Source organism: Varanus komodoensis, unplaced genomic scaffold (genome assembly GCF_004798865.1).
Source record: "Varanus komodoensis strain SLA01 unplaced genomic scaffold, ASM479886v1 scaffold9, whole genome shotgun sequence".
Lineage (NCBI taxonomy): Eukaryota > Metazoa > Chordata > Lepidosauria > Squamata > Varanidae > Varanus > Varanus komodoensis.
This window is the reverse complement of record NW_025336598.1, coordinates 24,541,572-24,558,509: the sequence shown is the minus strand read 5'-3', so window position 1 is coordinate 24,558,509 and position 16,938 is coordinate 24,541,572. Positions and strand designations below refer to the sequence as shown.

At 40.0% G+C, this 16,938-nt stretch overlaps 1 protein-coding gene across 8 annotated transcripts in view; it reads left to right on the top strand.

The window, feature by feature from the left end:
• Nucleotides 1–1,249: 1,249 nt before the first annotated feature.
• The window catches only part of CLOCK (clock circadian regulator), a 46,291-nt gene continuing 30,602 nt past the window's right edge, over nt 1,250–16,938 (top strand). For 2 of the 8 annotated variants that reach the window (XR_006413507.1, XM_044417716.1), the window contains exon 1: nt 1,354–1,502. The gene's annotated coding sequence lies outside the window, so the exon portion shown is untranslated. Of the gene's footprint in view, nt 1,332–1,353; nt 1,503–1,569; nt 2,331–7,477; nt 7,551–16,938 lie in introns of those variants that run through there. The other 6 variants (XM_044417717.1, XM_044417723.1, XM_044417718.1 and 3 more) reach the window with 6 other exon arrangements.

The following is a 16,938-nucleotide window of genomic DNA, read 5'->3' as shown; positions in this document are numbered from 1 at the left end:
TAAATCCCATGGTTTTCAGATTGTTGCTACTATTTACCTTAGCAGGACTCTAGCACCTGTTTGTAACAGGTATAAGTTAAACTAGTTCGCAGTCTATCTCCACCAGAAATAGCTTCACCTATCAATTTATCTTGCCTTTACAGCTACAATAGTCCACAGATATTGAAGGATGGTAAGAAGAACTGAAGATGGCATTCCTACTTCTGGAGTACCTGAATCAGTATGTCTGCCCTCATTTGGTCTAAGTACTGGTGAACACAGCCACTGTGCCATTGTTCTTAACAGAATTAGGATATTTAAAAAGAAACCTTTCAAGAACCAGGTATGCATTTATTTAAGCGTTGCAAGATACACATTTCTCTTCTTGCTTGGCTTTATTATTTTGGCTTCAATTTGTGAATTTAAAATGCCAAAATCATCAGGTGATACGTTCTTCCTTGCTTAGGTGACCATTCAATGCATCTGACAAAATAGACTTAGCTAATTCACTACCCCTTAAAGGTTTTAGGAAACTTCTTCTTTTAAGTAGTAATACTGGGCAAAAAACAAAACCCACTATTCGGTACATAGGAGTACATAGTAGGAGTATTATTCTGGCTCCTACTAAGTATCAAGCTTCCAGAAGAGTAGCCTCGTCAGTCGTTGCACCAAGAGTCCTCGTAGCACCATCAAAAGCAACCCGCCCCCTAACAGATTGGTTTACCCAGATGGAACTCCCAGTACTTCGAGTGGGGTTGTGACCAGGCAGCCGGGCTTGCTGTGCTGTAGCAGCAGCAGCAGCAGCAATTCCGATTGATCTCCCAGCGCTAAACGACTGACCGACCCCGCAGTTCGAAATCCCTCACGATGACTCAACGCGCTCTCACGAGGCCAGGTATTCTCCTCTGCTCCCTCTGCAGCCGCGATGAAAGAAGAAACATCCAGCACAGAGCTCTCTCCACCCTTTCTTACGCCCGTCCCTCCCTTCTCACGCCCATCTTTCAAAGCCCCTCCCTCCCCAATGCACTCAGACGAGGTAATCTGAGGTCATGAAGAGAGAGCAAAAGCTGGTCTTCTTCAGACGCAGGCGCAACACACGCCGCCGAAATGCGCACGCGCTTAACAGGCTCCCCTTCCCTCCGGCGCTTGACGGGGAAAGGGAATCACCATCCGCGCAGCTCTGTGTATTGTAGTATGAAGCTTCTGCGCATGCTTAATAGTGAACAGGGAAACACAGGGGCCTTGCCGGCTCAGCAGTCGCTATCACTGCAGTTTGTCTCTTACCATAGGCGCACGCGCAGTCCGGAGAGGCTTCTCCGGGCTTGGCGGCGGAGACTGCTGCTGTTTTGCCGGTAAGCGCGAGGGAAGCGCATGCGCGATAGCTGAAGAGTCCCTAGGCCTGGTGGCGGCTGCCGTTGCTGCGTCTGCTGCTTGAGAAGCGGGGGCGAATGCTCTCGTGTGGTGGTGGGCGGCGGCTAGAGGCTGAGGAACAACGCGGGGGAGACTGAGGCATGCGAAGCACAGTAAGGGCACCCGCGCGCGCCCGGGGGCGGTTACTGCTGCCGGCATGAGGGTCTGGCGAAGTGGGGCGGGGGGGAGCTCCTCCTGGTTTGCTGGCTGCTGAGGTAAACTTTGGGAAGAGGTCGCGACGGCGGGTTGGCGCAGATCTATGATCTCAGCTCACCCCCTTCCCCCGTAAAAGGCCTCGTGTGACCCTCCGCTGGGCGCCAATCAGGCCCTGGAGGGGAGCCCTTTCCTTCCCTTCCCTTCCGGGCCACTCCCGCCTTCGCCGCTCAGGCAGCGTTGCGAAGCGGAGACGGGACAGCCTGGGCGTTTCATAACGGAGATCAAAGACAGTGAAGGCCTTCCGTTCCCGGCGCAATAGGTTGGCTGCTGCTGTGGCAGCGCCCATTCCGCTTCTCCGGTTGTGGCGTCCCCCGTTGACACAAGCACGCCAAGCGTGCGTGGTGTTGGATGGTGTATCCTGGATACTCGGTTGTTTTGTCCCTGTCAAAAGTAACTCGTGTGGTGTGGTGTGTTGAGATTTCCCTTCCCTGTCTGCCAAATCAGATCATGTGAAGATAGATTTCCCCCCCTTATTTATGGTAGCTGTTCAGCGTCCGTCAACCTTATTTGAATACTGATGATGCAGGCGGGGAGGGGGTTCCCTCGCCTTTCTGGAGCCGCTTGTTTATGACCGGATCTAGGGCATTGGATCAACTTGGAAGTGCACACATTCCTTCATTCATTTGCTGCGATCAGGACCCTTCCCTGCTTGCTTTTTAGCACAAAGGCTCAAACATTAATTTCTCAACTCACCTGCAAGGGTGTCTGTTTTACATGGTATGGAGGTCAGTAATATAATGTGAGCATTTGTTGCGGCTGGATGCTTCATTATATGACTTTTCATTCTGTTATAGAGATTTATAGGGTTTAGGGTTTCTAATTTGAAAACTTGAGCAAATTTAGGTTGAAAAAGTTTTGTTAAATTCATTGAGCTGTCTTACCATGTTTAGGTACAGATCAGTTTATTGTAAAAATCGGGGTGAATTCTTGCTCTGGTTGGTAACACATGCAAACACTCTTTGAATTAATAATTTCATATTCAGTCTCTTTTAAGTGTACCTAGTTGCTTTAAATGTGTATATAGTGATTCTGTTGTAGCTTTGGATCTTAAGTTATAGCTTTCAGTTATGGGTCGAAATGTCTTATTTGCAAAGAATAGGTTGGAACTTAAACCTTGAAGTTGACATTTTAATCAAAGATAGTATTTGCTCTTCCAACTTGCACCTGAAACTGCTTCAATCTAATACTTAGTCACATGGCTTGGTCACAATTGTTGTATAGTTTATGTGCCAATATTGCTACCCTGTATAATGCATTGCTTATATTTATTATGGGCATGACCCACTTTTCTGTCAGAAAGCCCAGATCAGCTTACATATACTTCCCAGTAGTCTTCTATCCAGGCACTGTTCAGGTCCACAGCAGCTTAGTTTCAGAAATGATAAAGCACCAAGTGCTCTATGATTAACTACTGGACTCCAAAGGTACCACAACCATTTAGTGAGTCTGATGTTGTCTGATGTTGTCATTCCTTTTCCTCATGCTGTGTTGTACTGTGAGACTCATTAACTTGCTTTTACTTTTGCTATCTGTAATATTTTGATCTTAGCTGTAAAGCTGGTTAACTATAACATGTATTAGCTGTTATTATGAGTCTGTATACGTATTTCATAATACTGCAATATTTACTTTGTAAATGTAATAAACATAGAAATGTAAAAGGATTCGCTGAAATAAAAAATTGCAGTGTCAATTTACTTGCCCTCTCATACTCCACTAGAATGTTGTCAAACATCATTGACCTATCAGAGTAGTAACTTGCTTTGTGATATTATTCTGAGATGGTATACCAAGTATTTACTAGTTCAAATATTTTGTTAGTTGTACAATACTTTCTCACCATCCCCAAATTAAATCATACTTAAGAAGTGCAAACAGACATAGACTAATCAAAATTAAATTAAGATTACTTCTAGGTGAATGGGGATAGAGCTGCTTTCACACACAGTCACTATTACATTTTTTAAAAAAATATTGCATGGAGTCTGCATTATATGAGAACTGTACCTGGGCTGCTTTTTTGTAGCCTTAAATACTGTTATCTTTCCTTTCTTCCAGATTAGTGCACAAAGCCCTGTGTGGAACAAATATAAAGAGCTATGAAGGCCTGGGGGTGGGAGGAATCCAGTAAAAGTGTGTGTGCAGCAAGGGGGAGCAATTGATTTCAACAACAACTGCCTTCCACTTTTCCAGGGGTGTTTGGAAATTGTGGGAAGAAATTTTTTTCCCCCAACTTTTTTCCAAACTGACAAATCTTTAGGTATGTTCGCATATCTTCTTTCCTCTCAGGACATTCTCAGAAGAGGAAAAGGTAAGCTGGTGCCCAACCCAGGGTGAACTATGATAAGAAGCAGATCTTGCTTTCTTTTCCCCTCCTGCTTGGTGCATACCCACATCCATGCTGCTTCAGATTACAGAACAGTGCAGGTTGACACTGGACACAAGAATAAGGCATGGTGTGGCCTCAGTGAGTCTTTGGTCCATTGATCTACATAAGATGCATTCCATATTGCAACTTCCATATGTATATCAATTAGAATTTCCTGCTTTTCAGTTCTCTGATGTCTTTTTGACATTGCTCACTTCAAATGTGTGTGTAGGGGGGAAGCATAATCTGTGCTTGTTGAAATACAAAAGCTAAGTCTGATGCATCATGCATCTTTGTGTATCCAGAACAAACTGAAATACAGGAAGAAGATTGGAAGAGGCTAGATAAACTAATTAGCAGATGGCAGTAGTTAAAGTTTGAATGTAACTATGAGAGCTTTCCTTCCAAAAACAAAGTTTCCTAGGTTTCAGGTTTATTATTAGCTTTTATAATTTTAAAGTTTCCTTGCAGTACTAAGCATATTCATAGTATGCTTCTCCTCTACATCTCTGAGGGGCTTACCAGATTTTAGGCAGTTTAAAAGAGCAAGCAGATTGCCACAATGAGATCCTTAGCAAGATGCCTTTTGTGATGCTGGGGCCTGGAGTGTTCACCTCTTTTCAGGGCTCTGTGCTTTGGCACCTGAATGAGCCTTGTGTCATTCATTGCTGTTGTCTTATTGTTACAATCAGTCTTGTATCCTGCCCATGTCTTCTCTTCTACTCCTTCTGGCACCTTTAGCAAGGGGTTGAACAATGGCAATGCATCATGTAGGATATGTTTGTCTGATGTTGAGCCTTCCTCTTTCATGCTCACAGTGTTGTTTCAGGTGTCTTTAAATCATCCGGCCAGAGTGGCAACTAGCTTCATGTACTGTTAGTTCAGTTTCTGCCCATATTTCACCCCTCCCCCCACCCCCAGAATTCACCAGATTTGCTTCAGTAGACCACTGCAGAATTCACAGTCTCATGCCAGATTGCAGCAAATATTATATGCATTAGAGAGCTTACAGTGTACAGAACATACTTGGCAGTCCTCATTTGCAAGTATAAGCAGTGATTTTTCTTCTAACTCTCTAGAAAAGATTGATTACCATAGTAGCATCCTCATTCTCCTGTATAATTAAACAGATTGAGTTGTATCCAGATTTAGGTGTGTGGTACAAGGAAGAAGCAAGCTTTCCCTCCTTTCCTCCCCACATTAGCTTACCTTCTTGAAAATGCTATGCAGAAAGTAAGGAATGGGGAGAGGTATAACATTAGCTGAATGGAGAGAGCTATAGCCTGGGCAGGGAGGGGGAATTTCCTCAAAGTCAAGTAGAGGCACCTATCATCAGCAGAACTCTTCCCCTCTGTGTAGCAATTTTGGGAAGATAAAGTAGTACCATGGGAGAGAAGGGAGTGGGGATGTTTGCTTCTGTCAGCCCAGTTGTACATATCTAAATCTGGACACAGTCCATTTTTATTTTAAGAAGAATTGGATTAAATAGAGAAAGAACTTTGTTTATGTCCATATAGGATTAATACTAAAATTCCTACCACAGGAAGATTAAGTATGATGACAATGCAAGCTTACACGTATGTACTCAAACGTACATTCTACTGATGCAGTGTCAAGCATCTGCTAAAACTTCTGTCCTCACATTCAGATTTTTATCCTGATAAAAACAAAAAGAGAGTTTGAATTTGTTTCTTTAGTAAATGCAGTATTGCTTGTGGTAAGGTTTACTCAAGGATGTGTTTTACTCATAACTGCTGGATCCAGAGGTTTCTTTTTCATTTTTGTTTTTATTAGTTGTCCAAAAAGCAATATGTATGATCTACAAATTGAAATATATATTTACAGTAATAAAAATAAACTTTTTAATAAAATGACTTCTTTGGGAAAATGAAATAATTTTACAGAGGAAAACAACCCAATAGTAGTAATGGTAAAGCTTACCCATCTCTATTTGGAATGTGTTGTATCTTTCTAAGCCTTTTGTAGAAATCTCAGAAAAAGCTCACACATTCTCCCAGCAACTTTGAAAAGGTTTAGAAAAATTCACCCCAGGAAAGTTCCTTTTCTATTGGAAGCCCTAACATTTGTTAGTTTCCTCCTTTCTCCTCTTTCCAGAATACAACATGTGGATAGGAAGAAGAAGAGGAAAGTAGTAACTGTGAGGGTTTGGAAAAGTTGGAGATTAGTCCCAAAATTTAGCTCACTACATTGACTCTTTCAATTATAAACTGTTGTCTTTGAAAATTGTAGCTTTTTATTCCTCCTAAAATGAAAACAATAGCTCCCAAACTCAGTGAAGCAGGAACTGAAGTCTTGGAGGGAAGCTGCTTAAAAATGGATTCCTTGCTTAACTCTAAGAACTGGTCAGTGAGTCAGGAAGAATAAAAAATAGCACCCACACTTCCAAGAATTCGTATCAGCAGAAACAGCTTAGAATATATGAACAGCTTATAAGCAGACTTTCACTTTTACCCTTGGTTGTGATTTTTCTTCCATACCCTTGCAATATAGTGAATTCAGAGAAGTGTATGAAAGTGAAAAAAAAACTGGTAGAACTGGTGCAGAGCCATTACAAACAAAAGTGAAATTTGGGGAGGGTGGGGTAGGACTGGGCTTGAACACTTTGAGATTTCTGAGCTAAGGGAGGTTCTGAAACACGCACACACGCCCTCCATTTTTGAATTTCTTCTCCATTCCTAATCACAGGTAGTCATCAGAGAACTAAATCTACTAGTAAATACAGGTTCAAAATATGGTGGTTGTGTAGCTTGCCTATTGATATGATCAAGAGTAGTGCTGTGGCCTTAATTTTCATATTTTAAAATGTAAGAGACAAATAGAGATTTATGCATCATTAGAATATTGTTTCTGTGGGAGCTGAATGAATTTCAATGCTTCAATTCACATCCCTTCTTTCTTTATATGCCATTTCCCATTAGTCTGTAACATATAGCCTTTCAAGCCTCTGATTGATATCTACCTAAATATAGGAAATTTACCACATCCTGTCACTTCTGTTTTTGAAAGCAACAATAAAACATAATAGTTTACATCCCCTTTCTTAAGTGGCAGCTGTATGTGTCTCTATGCTTCATCATATAGCACTATTCATGTGTCTGTATGCTTCATCATATAGTACTTAAATCACACAGGTGAAATTTTGTTGTAGCCACAAGTCATAGCAAAACCAAAGTCCAAAAATTGCATGCTAAGTCATGTGGATACAAGCCATCAGTTACAGACCTGGTGGGTGAATAAAATACTAGAATCAGTCTAAATCACAATTTGGCCAGATAAATAACAGAATTAATAGGTAAATATAACATAGTAAAATGGCCATGAGAGAAACTAGCATGAAGAAATATATTTGTCAGCAAAATCTTGAAACTTTCTGCTTCTGAATCCTAAAAATATTTCCAATCTGCCCTACCAATCTCTTTCGTATAGTATCATAATAATATAGAAAATAATGCATTAAAATTTTCCATCTATCCCTTCTTACAGGGACAGAGGAGCTGTTCCACAGGGATTTTAGAATATTTCTCCTCAAGAAATGCTGAAGGCATGGTTTGAACATGTAAGCTGATGAATGACTTCTTTAATGGAGTGCTGGTAAAAGCATCTTGAAATTAAATTATTTTTCTTCAGAAAGGGGTACAACAAAGAGAATTTGAGAAGTTGGACAAGAGAAATATCTCAACTAGCCTCCCTTGCTGGACTTAAATCTGTTTAAATTCCAATACTTCATTTAAAGGAGGCAAAGAGTCCTTTAAACGATTAGGTACCTTGTAACCACCCACCAGTTTCCTGCCCAATGTTGCAAACAGCTAGATTTAACTGGATTTTTTCTCAATGTCATGTTCTTTTAAATATTTAAACAATATCAGATGGGCCTTTATAGTGACTGAAGGTAAGCTTGCCTCTGTCCTTAGAATGGGCAGCAAGAATTGCTTAAGGAAAATATAAAAAAATCTTTACAAATTTATTGTGGACTACCAGCTGGGCAAGCACTTACTTATTTCAACTCCAGACTTCAACTCCATATAGAAATTGTATAATGTCCTTTCCCTGGAAGATGTTAAGAGCAGGGGCTATTAACTGGCTGCTCTTAGAAAAGGAAAAATTGAAAATAATCCCCACAGTCCTTTGAGCAGTTGTTATCATGAAGAATGTTGAGGTGATACTTTGGACTACCTATACAACTATGACTGCACTGATTGCTACCCTTACAAAGTGACAGACAGCATAAATAAGAAAATTGCCTAATCATCTAAAGTCTTTGTGGTTGTTTACAAGAGCTCATTAAAGAAGTTTGAATTAGGAATACAGATTCAAAAAGTACTCTGGTTTCAACAGTCTCAGTATAAATACTTAAATAATGAGGCTTGATCTTGGTCTGGGGTTATCAAAAACAAATATATATGCATATAGTTGATATGGTTAGTCGTTAACATTGCAGTTATGGCTTTTACTGTATTTTTCAGATACTATAATTTAGCTGAATATTTGCTGAAATAGTCATATAACCCTTGGATGTAATGACAGCCACAGTAGGATGATAGTATATAAATATTCCAAATAACCCCGTCCACTGTAAAATTAAATTGATGAGCACATAAGACAGGACCTTCTTGGTTGTGGACCCACTGTTGGGGAACTATTTCAAGTTAGCATTTGCTTGGCTTCTTTACTTGTGGCATTAAATAGGACCTGAAAACTAATAGGAATGAAAGGAACACTAAAGGAGGATAAAGTGAGAAGCTGAATTAATCTTGTCTTCACAGCTGAGGATACAGAACATACTCCTTTTCCTGAACTTAATATCTGCGGGAAGTGAGTCTGAGAATTAAGGCAAACAGTAGTGACAAAAGAGTACATTCTCAACCTTACGGACAAACTGAGAGTTCACTAGATCCAGAAGGCATCCATCTAGAGGTTAGGCTCAAATATGAAATTGTTTACAAGAATTATGTAATACATTCCTAAAAACAGCCTCAATACCAGAGGATTAAAAAGGGATTCTGGTGGAGGCAGAAAATTACTGACTGGTTGGCTTTATATCTGTTCTGGGTAAATTGGTTGAAAGAATGATTAAAGAAAGATGTGGTAAGCACATGGAGGGACAAGACCTGCTGAAAAAAATCAGCATGACTTCTGCAAACTTAACTTTTTTCTCATGAACCCATTAGAGTTTTTTTTTGAGAGTGTCATTAAGCATGTGGATGGGGCAGTCTGGTAGGCATTATTTAATTGGACTTTCAAAAGGCTTTTGACATAGTCCCTCACCAAAGATTCCTGAGCATAGTTAGCTGTAATGGAATAAGATGTGTGTGGTGGGTGGGACAGGATCCTCTTAGGGATCAGTGACTTGTTAAAGAACAGAAAGCAGAAAGTGGGAATAAATGATAATTTCTGCCAGTGGAGGGATGTTGAGTCCCACAGTGTTCTGTATTAGGACCAGTGCTTTTCAACCTATTCATAAATGATCTAGAATTAGGAGTAAGCCATGAAGTGGCTAAGTTTGCTGAAACACCAAAGTATTTAGGGAGGTTAAAGATAAAGGCAGTTGTGAGGAGTTTCAGAGGGAACTCTGCAAGCGGAGAGAATGGACCCCAAAAAGTCAATTGCAGTTCAATAAAGTAATGCATATTGGGGGCAGGGGGATTCCAATTTATAGGCAGAGGGGAGCTGGGCTAGCAGTGACAATCAAGAAAGGGATCTTGGAGATTGTGGCTCATTGTTGACCCAGAGCATATCTGATGAAAGGCAAACTCCATGTTAGGCATAATTAGGAAAAGAATTGAAAATAAAACAGTCAGGACAGCATTCCCCTTTTAGAAATCTTTGATATGACCTCATTTAGAATATTGTGTACAGTTCTGGTCACCACACCTGTACAATGACACTATTGAGTACAGAAAAGTGCAGCTAAAATGATGAAGGGTTTGGAGCATCTCCCTTAAGGGAAACCGTTACAACTGGGATTTTTTTAGCTTAGAAAAACTGAGTAAGGGAAGACATGAAAGAGGTGTTTAAAATTATGCATGGTGGGTAGAATTGGAGATCATCCAATGAATATGATTGTTTGAAGATTCAGGATGGTTAACAGGAAGTGCTCTTCATATAGCCCACAGTTAAACTATGGAATTCACTGTCTCTGGAAGTAGTTATGACCATCAATTTGGATTGCTTTAAAGGGGGGTTGAATAAATTTATGGAGAAGAAGGCTACTAGTCTTGTTGACTATGTGCTAACTCCTTTCATCAGAGGTGGTATGCCTATGTACATCAGTTGCTGAATTGATGTCTTCCTTTTGAAGAAAATGTTAATTCAGTTAGATTTTAAAATATATTTATTTGGACTCCGAGATATTCAGACTCATTTGAGTCTGTTGTGGATTTCTCTGACATCCTTTATATAGAGATAAATTATCCACCTGCAGAATGACACTCAGGGGATGGTCCTGCTGATCTCATCAAGTTTTGGGTGATACTTTAATCTGAGAGGAATAGCCTGGACATTCAGAGAAATCTGAAACTAGCCACTCTTTAAGTATTGGAAGCCATGCCTGTTCTAAATTGGCTAGTATCTATATAATGTGAGGGAAAGACAAAGAGTAGGAAATACAGTTTCTATCACAGGTAGTATCTCCTTTATCTCCACTGGCTATTTGCTTGTCTTATCTGATAACCAGGAGTAACCAAAGTTCATTCTACATTCTCAATAACTTAGTGTCAAGGATCAAGCACAAAGATCCTACTCAAAGACTAGGGAGAGATGGGGATGTATGGTAGCTTCTCTTTCACCTCTTCAAAGTCCTCACAACCTCGTTGCCTAATATGCAGTAATACAGTAGAACCTGTCAAATCCTTAGAAGCAGTAAAAGTATTTTCAGGGAAGCTGACTCATATTAGCCTGTGGCCATTTATCTTTTCCTTTTTTCCCCTCTTATAACCATTCTTATAACCATTCCTACATTTGAGTCCTGAACCTCAGCCTTGATGTAGAAAAACTCACTACTACACAAAAATAAACTGACAATTCTGTCCATGAGTCAGTGTTCCTAGTTCTCTAGGCATGATAAGGAACATCAGACAAACAAAACAAAAGGAAGTATTGCTTTACACAATACATCATTAACTTAAAATAGTCAGTGCTGTAGAGCATTGTAGAGATAGATATGTGTCACATGTGGGACAGATGGAATGGTGTCATTTACCTCTACTAGTGAACTTCTCTGTGGCATACATCTGTTTATTGTTGGAAGGCAGAATGCTTCATTGGAAGAATTATTGAATCTGTTCCAGCATGACATCATTTTTGATCCAAAGAATCCACTAGAAACTCGGTGGTCCTTGTACTCACTATTAAGGAGTTCTCCTTCTTAGATATCCTGCTGGGATGACTGGTTAGCTATCACATATTTCCTGCTGAGTGACATGGACATCTTGTCTCTTGATGAAAGCATTTGGCTTCATTGTGGGTGAGACAGGAATGTTGCTGAACTCTGAGGGCTTCCATGCTTGAATCTGGTTACCAGAAAACAGCTTTTCAGTCAGCATAATGGTAGATGTAATTGCTTGAGAGTTAGCTAGTATTTGGTTGAACTAGAGGGACATTTTTTTCTTAGAAAGTGATTAACAGAAGGGTTTACTAAAAGGTTTCTGTAATTTACTGACTGTGGAACATTCTTGGGGAAAGTTAATGCAATATTTACTAAGGCCCAGGGCCAAATTTTACACACTTATTCATGATTATTAAGCCAATTTTGTGATATGAGGTACTCCAATGATTTCAAACATTGAAGATTGAAAATAAGCAGGTCTGTTTCATTTTTCCTGTTCAGTAGCAAACAGCACTGGGGGCTAGCTACCTGTTACACTGTCAGTTCCAGCCTTGAAAACTGTGCTTATCATCCAGTTATTAGATATCTGACTTCTGGTGACCTAATGAATGAATGCCCTCCAAAATATCCTGTCCTTGACAGTCCTGTGCAGATCTTATGAACTCAAGACTGTGGCTTCCTTTTTGAAATCAGTCTGCCTTGTACATGGATTTCCTTTTCTTCTTGCTTCAACTTTCCTAGCAGTTATATCTTCTCCAGTGAGTCCTGCCTTTTGATGATGAGTTCAAAGTGTGACAGATTCAGTTTTATCTTTTACTTATTGTTGCTTTCAAGATAAGTGCTTCTTCATTTTTGGAATCCAACATGCACATTTCTTGCTCATACAGGGTGAGATATTTTGTTGAAATACTCTGAGCATCACTTTGCTTGTTTGGTAAATTAGTGTAATGATCCTATAGTTGTTGCAACTCTTAGCACTCCCCCTTCTTGGTGATGGAATGTATATTGAATATTTTCAGTCTGTGGGTTACTGTTTTGTTTTCCGTATTTGTTGGCATGTTCTTCTTAGGATTTGGACTGATTCAATCTCTGCAGCTTGGAATAATTTACTCCGGGTACTGCATCTACTCCACTCCAGCACTCCCTTCCAAGTGCTTTCAGAGCAGCTTTCATTTCGCTTTCTAATACTGCAGGCTCTTCCTCATAGGAGTTCTCTTTGAAGGAGTCTGTCATCTTTTGGTTTGTATACTGTTTTCACCTTCTCCTTATTTCCTCCTGGTCAGATAATATGCCATCCTGTTGGTCTTTCAGCATTTTTGTGAGCTGGGCCCTGCCCTCATACCTTCTGGGTTCAAACTCAAGACAATATTTTGAAATGCAGTTCTTTTATTGAAACTCAACAGATTTCAGAACACTATGAACTCTAAGTACCTTTCTGCAAAAATTGAGGGAGACACCTCTGCTCATGTGAAGAATTGAATCTGTACTAGAAACTTTCCCTCCCTCCCTTTCAGTAAAGCTTCTAGCTCCATCCTGAGGGTGGCTCTTGTTGTTTGAAAACAAGGTAGCAGCAATGATGAAACTCCTCCAGCAGTGCAGTTCACTTCTCCCAATGTCTCCTTACTAGGTCAAGGACTGGTTCTCCTATTTGCTTACCCTCCCCCATTGAAAACCGTTCCAACTCTTCCAAAGTAGTCTGACTCTCACACTCTGCCCAGATAACTTACTAGGGCAATCTTGACACTTGAAAGCCAGCATCCTCCCTCATTCTTGCACTACTTCCTTCTCCTCAGTGAAACTATCTGAAGAGTATGCAGTGGGTGAAAGATGGGCCCACTCTCTATACTTATCAAGGTATGAATTTCTCCTTGATTTCTTGTATCTTCTGCAAGAGCTCTCGTTTTTTTCTGTTTTTGTTGTTCTATTTTTTTGCACATGCCGTTATAGTAGTTATTTTTGTCTCTACATGATAGTTGCTGAAAAGTTGCAATCAGGATTCTTACCTTATTTTGGTCACCTTTTGCTTTTGCTTTACTCCTGTCCTTAGGAATTGTGTGTGTTTATTCTGTCATCCTTCTAGGCTTTTTCTTTCTTTGCTCTATAGGCTTCCTGTCTAATGTCCCTAGTTTCAGTCCACATTTCTTCTGGCTCATAGTCACTTGACTTCAGTAATTCAAATCTGTTCTTTATATGAACCTTAAATTCCTCAGGAATATAATTTAAGTTGTATTTTGGGGCTATGCTGCTTTTAGTTTTTTAAGATTTACTTTGATATTAATGTTCATGGTCAGTACCATAGACTGTTCCTGTTCTTGTTTTTGCAGTGAAAATGTTGCTTCTGCATTTTCTACTTTGAATAGCATTGTCTGTTTGAGTTATGTATTGGCCATCTGGTGATGTCCATGTGTACATTTGTCTGATCAGTTGCTTAAGAATGCATTTGTGATAAACAGATGGTTGACTTCACAGATTTTGACTTTCTTATCATAGAATCATTTAGTTAGGAGGGGCATAGAAGACCTTTAGGTCCAACCGCCTGCTCAGTGCAGGACTCAAATATCCCATCCAGACTCTAATCAGGGCTGACCCTGCTTATCTTCCAATATTAGGTAGGATCAGGCACTTCAGGCTATTATTTCCCCACAGTTCTTAGCCCAGGCCAAATTCTTCCAGCACACTGAATTCTGCTTTGTTTCTTATTTTTGCCTTCCAGTCACATATGTTTTGCTGCATTATCAATTTCCTCTTGGACATTTGCATAAAAGTGTTTGATTTCTTCTTCAGCATCTATTGTTGGAACATAGGCGTGACTGATGGTTATGTTGATAGGTTTTCCAGGAATTCTGATGTAATATGATTCAATCAAACCTTGCATTATAGTCCCTTGCTACCTATGCTTTATCCTGTCTCAGTACTGGAGCCACTCTATTTCTTTTGATTTTTTTTTTGTCATTTCCAGAGTAAAATTGTGTCTGTCTAATTGAAAATGCTCCTTTGTAATCTACTGTAATTCACTAACACCAAGTAATTCAGTGTGCAATCATTTCTATTCTTGCTTTATAGTTTCAGTTTGCCTTGATTCATACTTTTTACATTCCATGTTCCAACTGTATGTGTTATGCAGCATCAGCCTTTCCTTTTGCATCTGTGCATGTCAGCCATAGACATTTCAGCTTTGATCTAGTTGCATTATCAGTGCTATTTGTACTTGTCCTCTGCTGTTCCTCAGTACCTGGTTGAATGCCTCCTAATCTGGGAGTCTCATCTCTTATTTCAGTTTGGATTATTTCATTATAGGATTTATAAAGTAAAAATATTCAGAAGTGGTTCATCATTGCCTCCTCCTGTGTAGCACTGACCAGAGTTAGCTTGAACATCACTGCTGTTGTTAGTGTTGCCTTCAACTACTGTCCAGTAGCTGCCCTTGAGGAGTTTCTCCACCCCATCACCATTAGAGATACCCCTCCTGTTCTGCTGCTGAGAGAGGCTATTGCGCCTTCAGATAATAGATGCATCTTAGTTTGCTATCTCACCTTTGATAATTCTGCCTTGAGTGACCCTGCTAGGAGTTCAGGCTTGCTCTTTGCTTCTCTGACACTAATCAGGTGCTTCTCCACAGTAAGGTGTGCATCCAAGAGGGGGATGATTGTCACTGCTGATGCAATATTTCAAAGATATAATGGAAGAAATAAGTGGTTAGAATTCAAGATAGAGTTTATTTAAAGATAAAACTTTTTGTGACATAATCATAGCCTTGTAAAATGTTTGATCGCTTGAGAAGGTTCATGGGTACCTCTGTCTAAACACTAAATTTTTTTGACTTTCCTTCCAAGAAGAAAACATTCCAGGATGATACTAAATTTTCATGTAAAATGTCCTTTTGCAAATGGAATTATTCAAACCAAAAATACTTGTTTAAAAATGGAACTTAGAAACAAAATACAGAGAAAAGCAATCTGCCAGGAGAAGGAGGGGGTGGGGGAAGCAGTAACCAGAGCATGACTCAGAAAATTTGCTTGTGTCTTTATGGCCTGATAGCCTAGTGTCCTATTGACCTACTTTCCTTGTTATGGGAGTTAAGCCCATATCTCCCACTTGAATAGAATGCTTTCTTTTGTCAAACAAATGTATCCAACAATATTCAGAAGGAGTCATGAAATCTAGAATGCAGACATTGTAACATGAAGCTTGTATTTTAATTTTTATAATAAGAATGTTTTACCAAACAGGTTAGAAGAAAATATGACTGAGGCAAATATTACTAAAACTGGGTCTAAGGGGTTTCCAAATACCTTAACTTTAACTATTTAAGGGCTTTAATTGTGCAATTACCATGCCTCATTTTAGGCAGGGCTTTCCAGACAATGTTGTTTTCCATTTGTAGTCCCCCGGCCCCCCAAGTTTCCCCACCTTTTTTTCCAGCTTTTTTCTTAAAACAGAAAATCTTTTGGGGAGGAAAAGCGTAAATAGCTATACAATTGCTATACAATGGGAAAATTTGCACAATATGTTAAGCCCTTTGAAAATTTTAAGCATGCACTGTAGTTAAAATTCCTCCATGCCTGACAAATGATCAGGTGTAGCAGAGGTTGTGCATATCCTCCCTTCCCTACTGTCCTCCTCTGTCCTTCTGTAGTACCCCAGGTGTCTGCTCAGGTATTGCCTGAGCCCCAGCAAGCCATTCAGCGGTGGTCACAGCTTGACTTTTTTAATATCACAAAAGTCAATATTAAAGGTGGCTTTCCTGATTCTGTTTTGCGCATCCATACTGACAAGTGTCTGTGCCAGATTGCAACTTTGCAGCCTACTGCTAACTTCTTTTTGCTTTTAAAGATGGACATATGGAAAGTACACTTTCCAACAAAATATTTAGGTTTTAAAGGAACAAGCCTGTTTCCGTGTATGGGTCATTTCCCCAGCAGCAGGGAGGGACTGAACATGTGGGAGACACCTAGGACAGCAGACCTCCTCCAGAGAAACTAGGGAACTGCATTGCAAAAAGGATAAAACAGCTCCTTACTACAAAATGTGGAACAACCTGACAGACTGTCTCTATGCAAAGTAGAGGAAGGAGTGATTTATAAAAATATGTATGTATTTTAAAGGGACAGTCATGGGCAACTTCCCTCAAGGTACTGCTGGAGATCCATGGAGAGCCATCTCCTGGATATCCCAGAATAGGATCAGGAAAGCTGCCTGGATGTACTTGTGAAAAAGATAAGAATGTTGATGCTAGTTGGACCCCTGCAGTGAGATTGGGGTGCCTCCACTGATAATGCCCTCTGTCCAGTTACCACCTTTTCGGTTTCCCTCAGAAGAAGCAATTGGAGCAAACCTTAGATGAAGAGCATGGTACATGGGCAAGTTCATGATGGGAATGGTGCTGTGTTAGTTATTGTGTTTCTGAAACATGTAGGGCTTTGCAGTTCAAAACCAGTATGTTGAATCAAGATTGGAAGTATTTGCCTGCCAATGCAAGTGGGCAAAAATCAGTGTTATGTGTTTCTGATCCCTTTTTATCACTCTGGTCCTGGTTATCAATTTGGCTGCTACATTTTGCATAAACTAGCATTTGTGAGCTATGCACCTAGAGCATATTTTGTTAATAAAACTAGTAAGT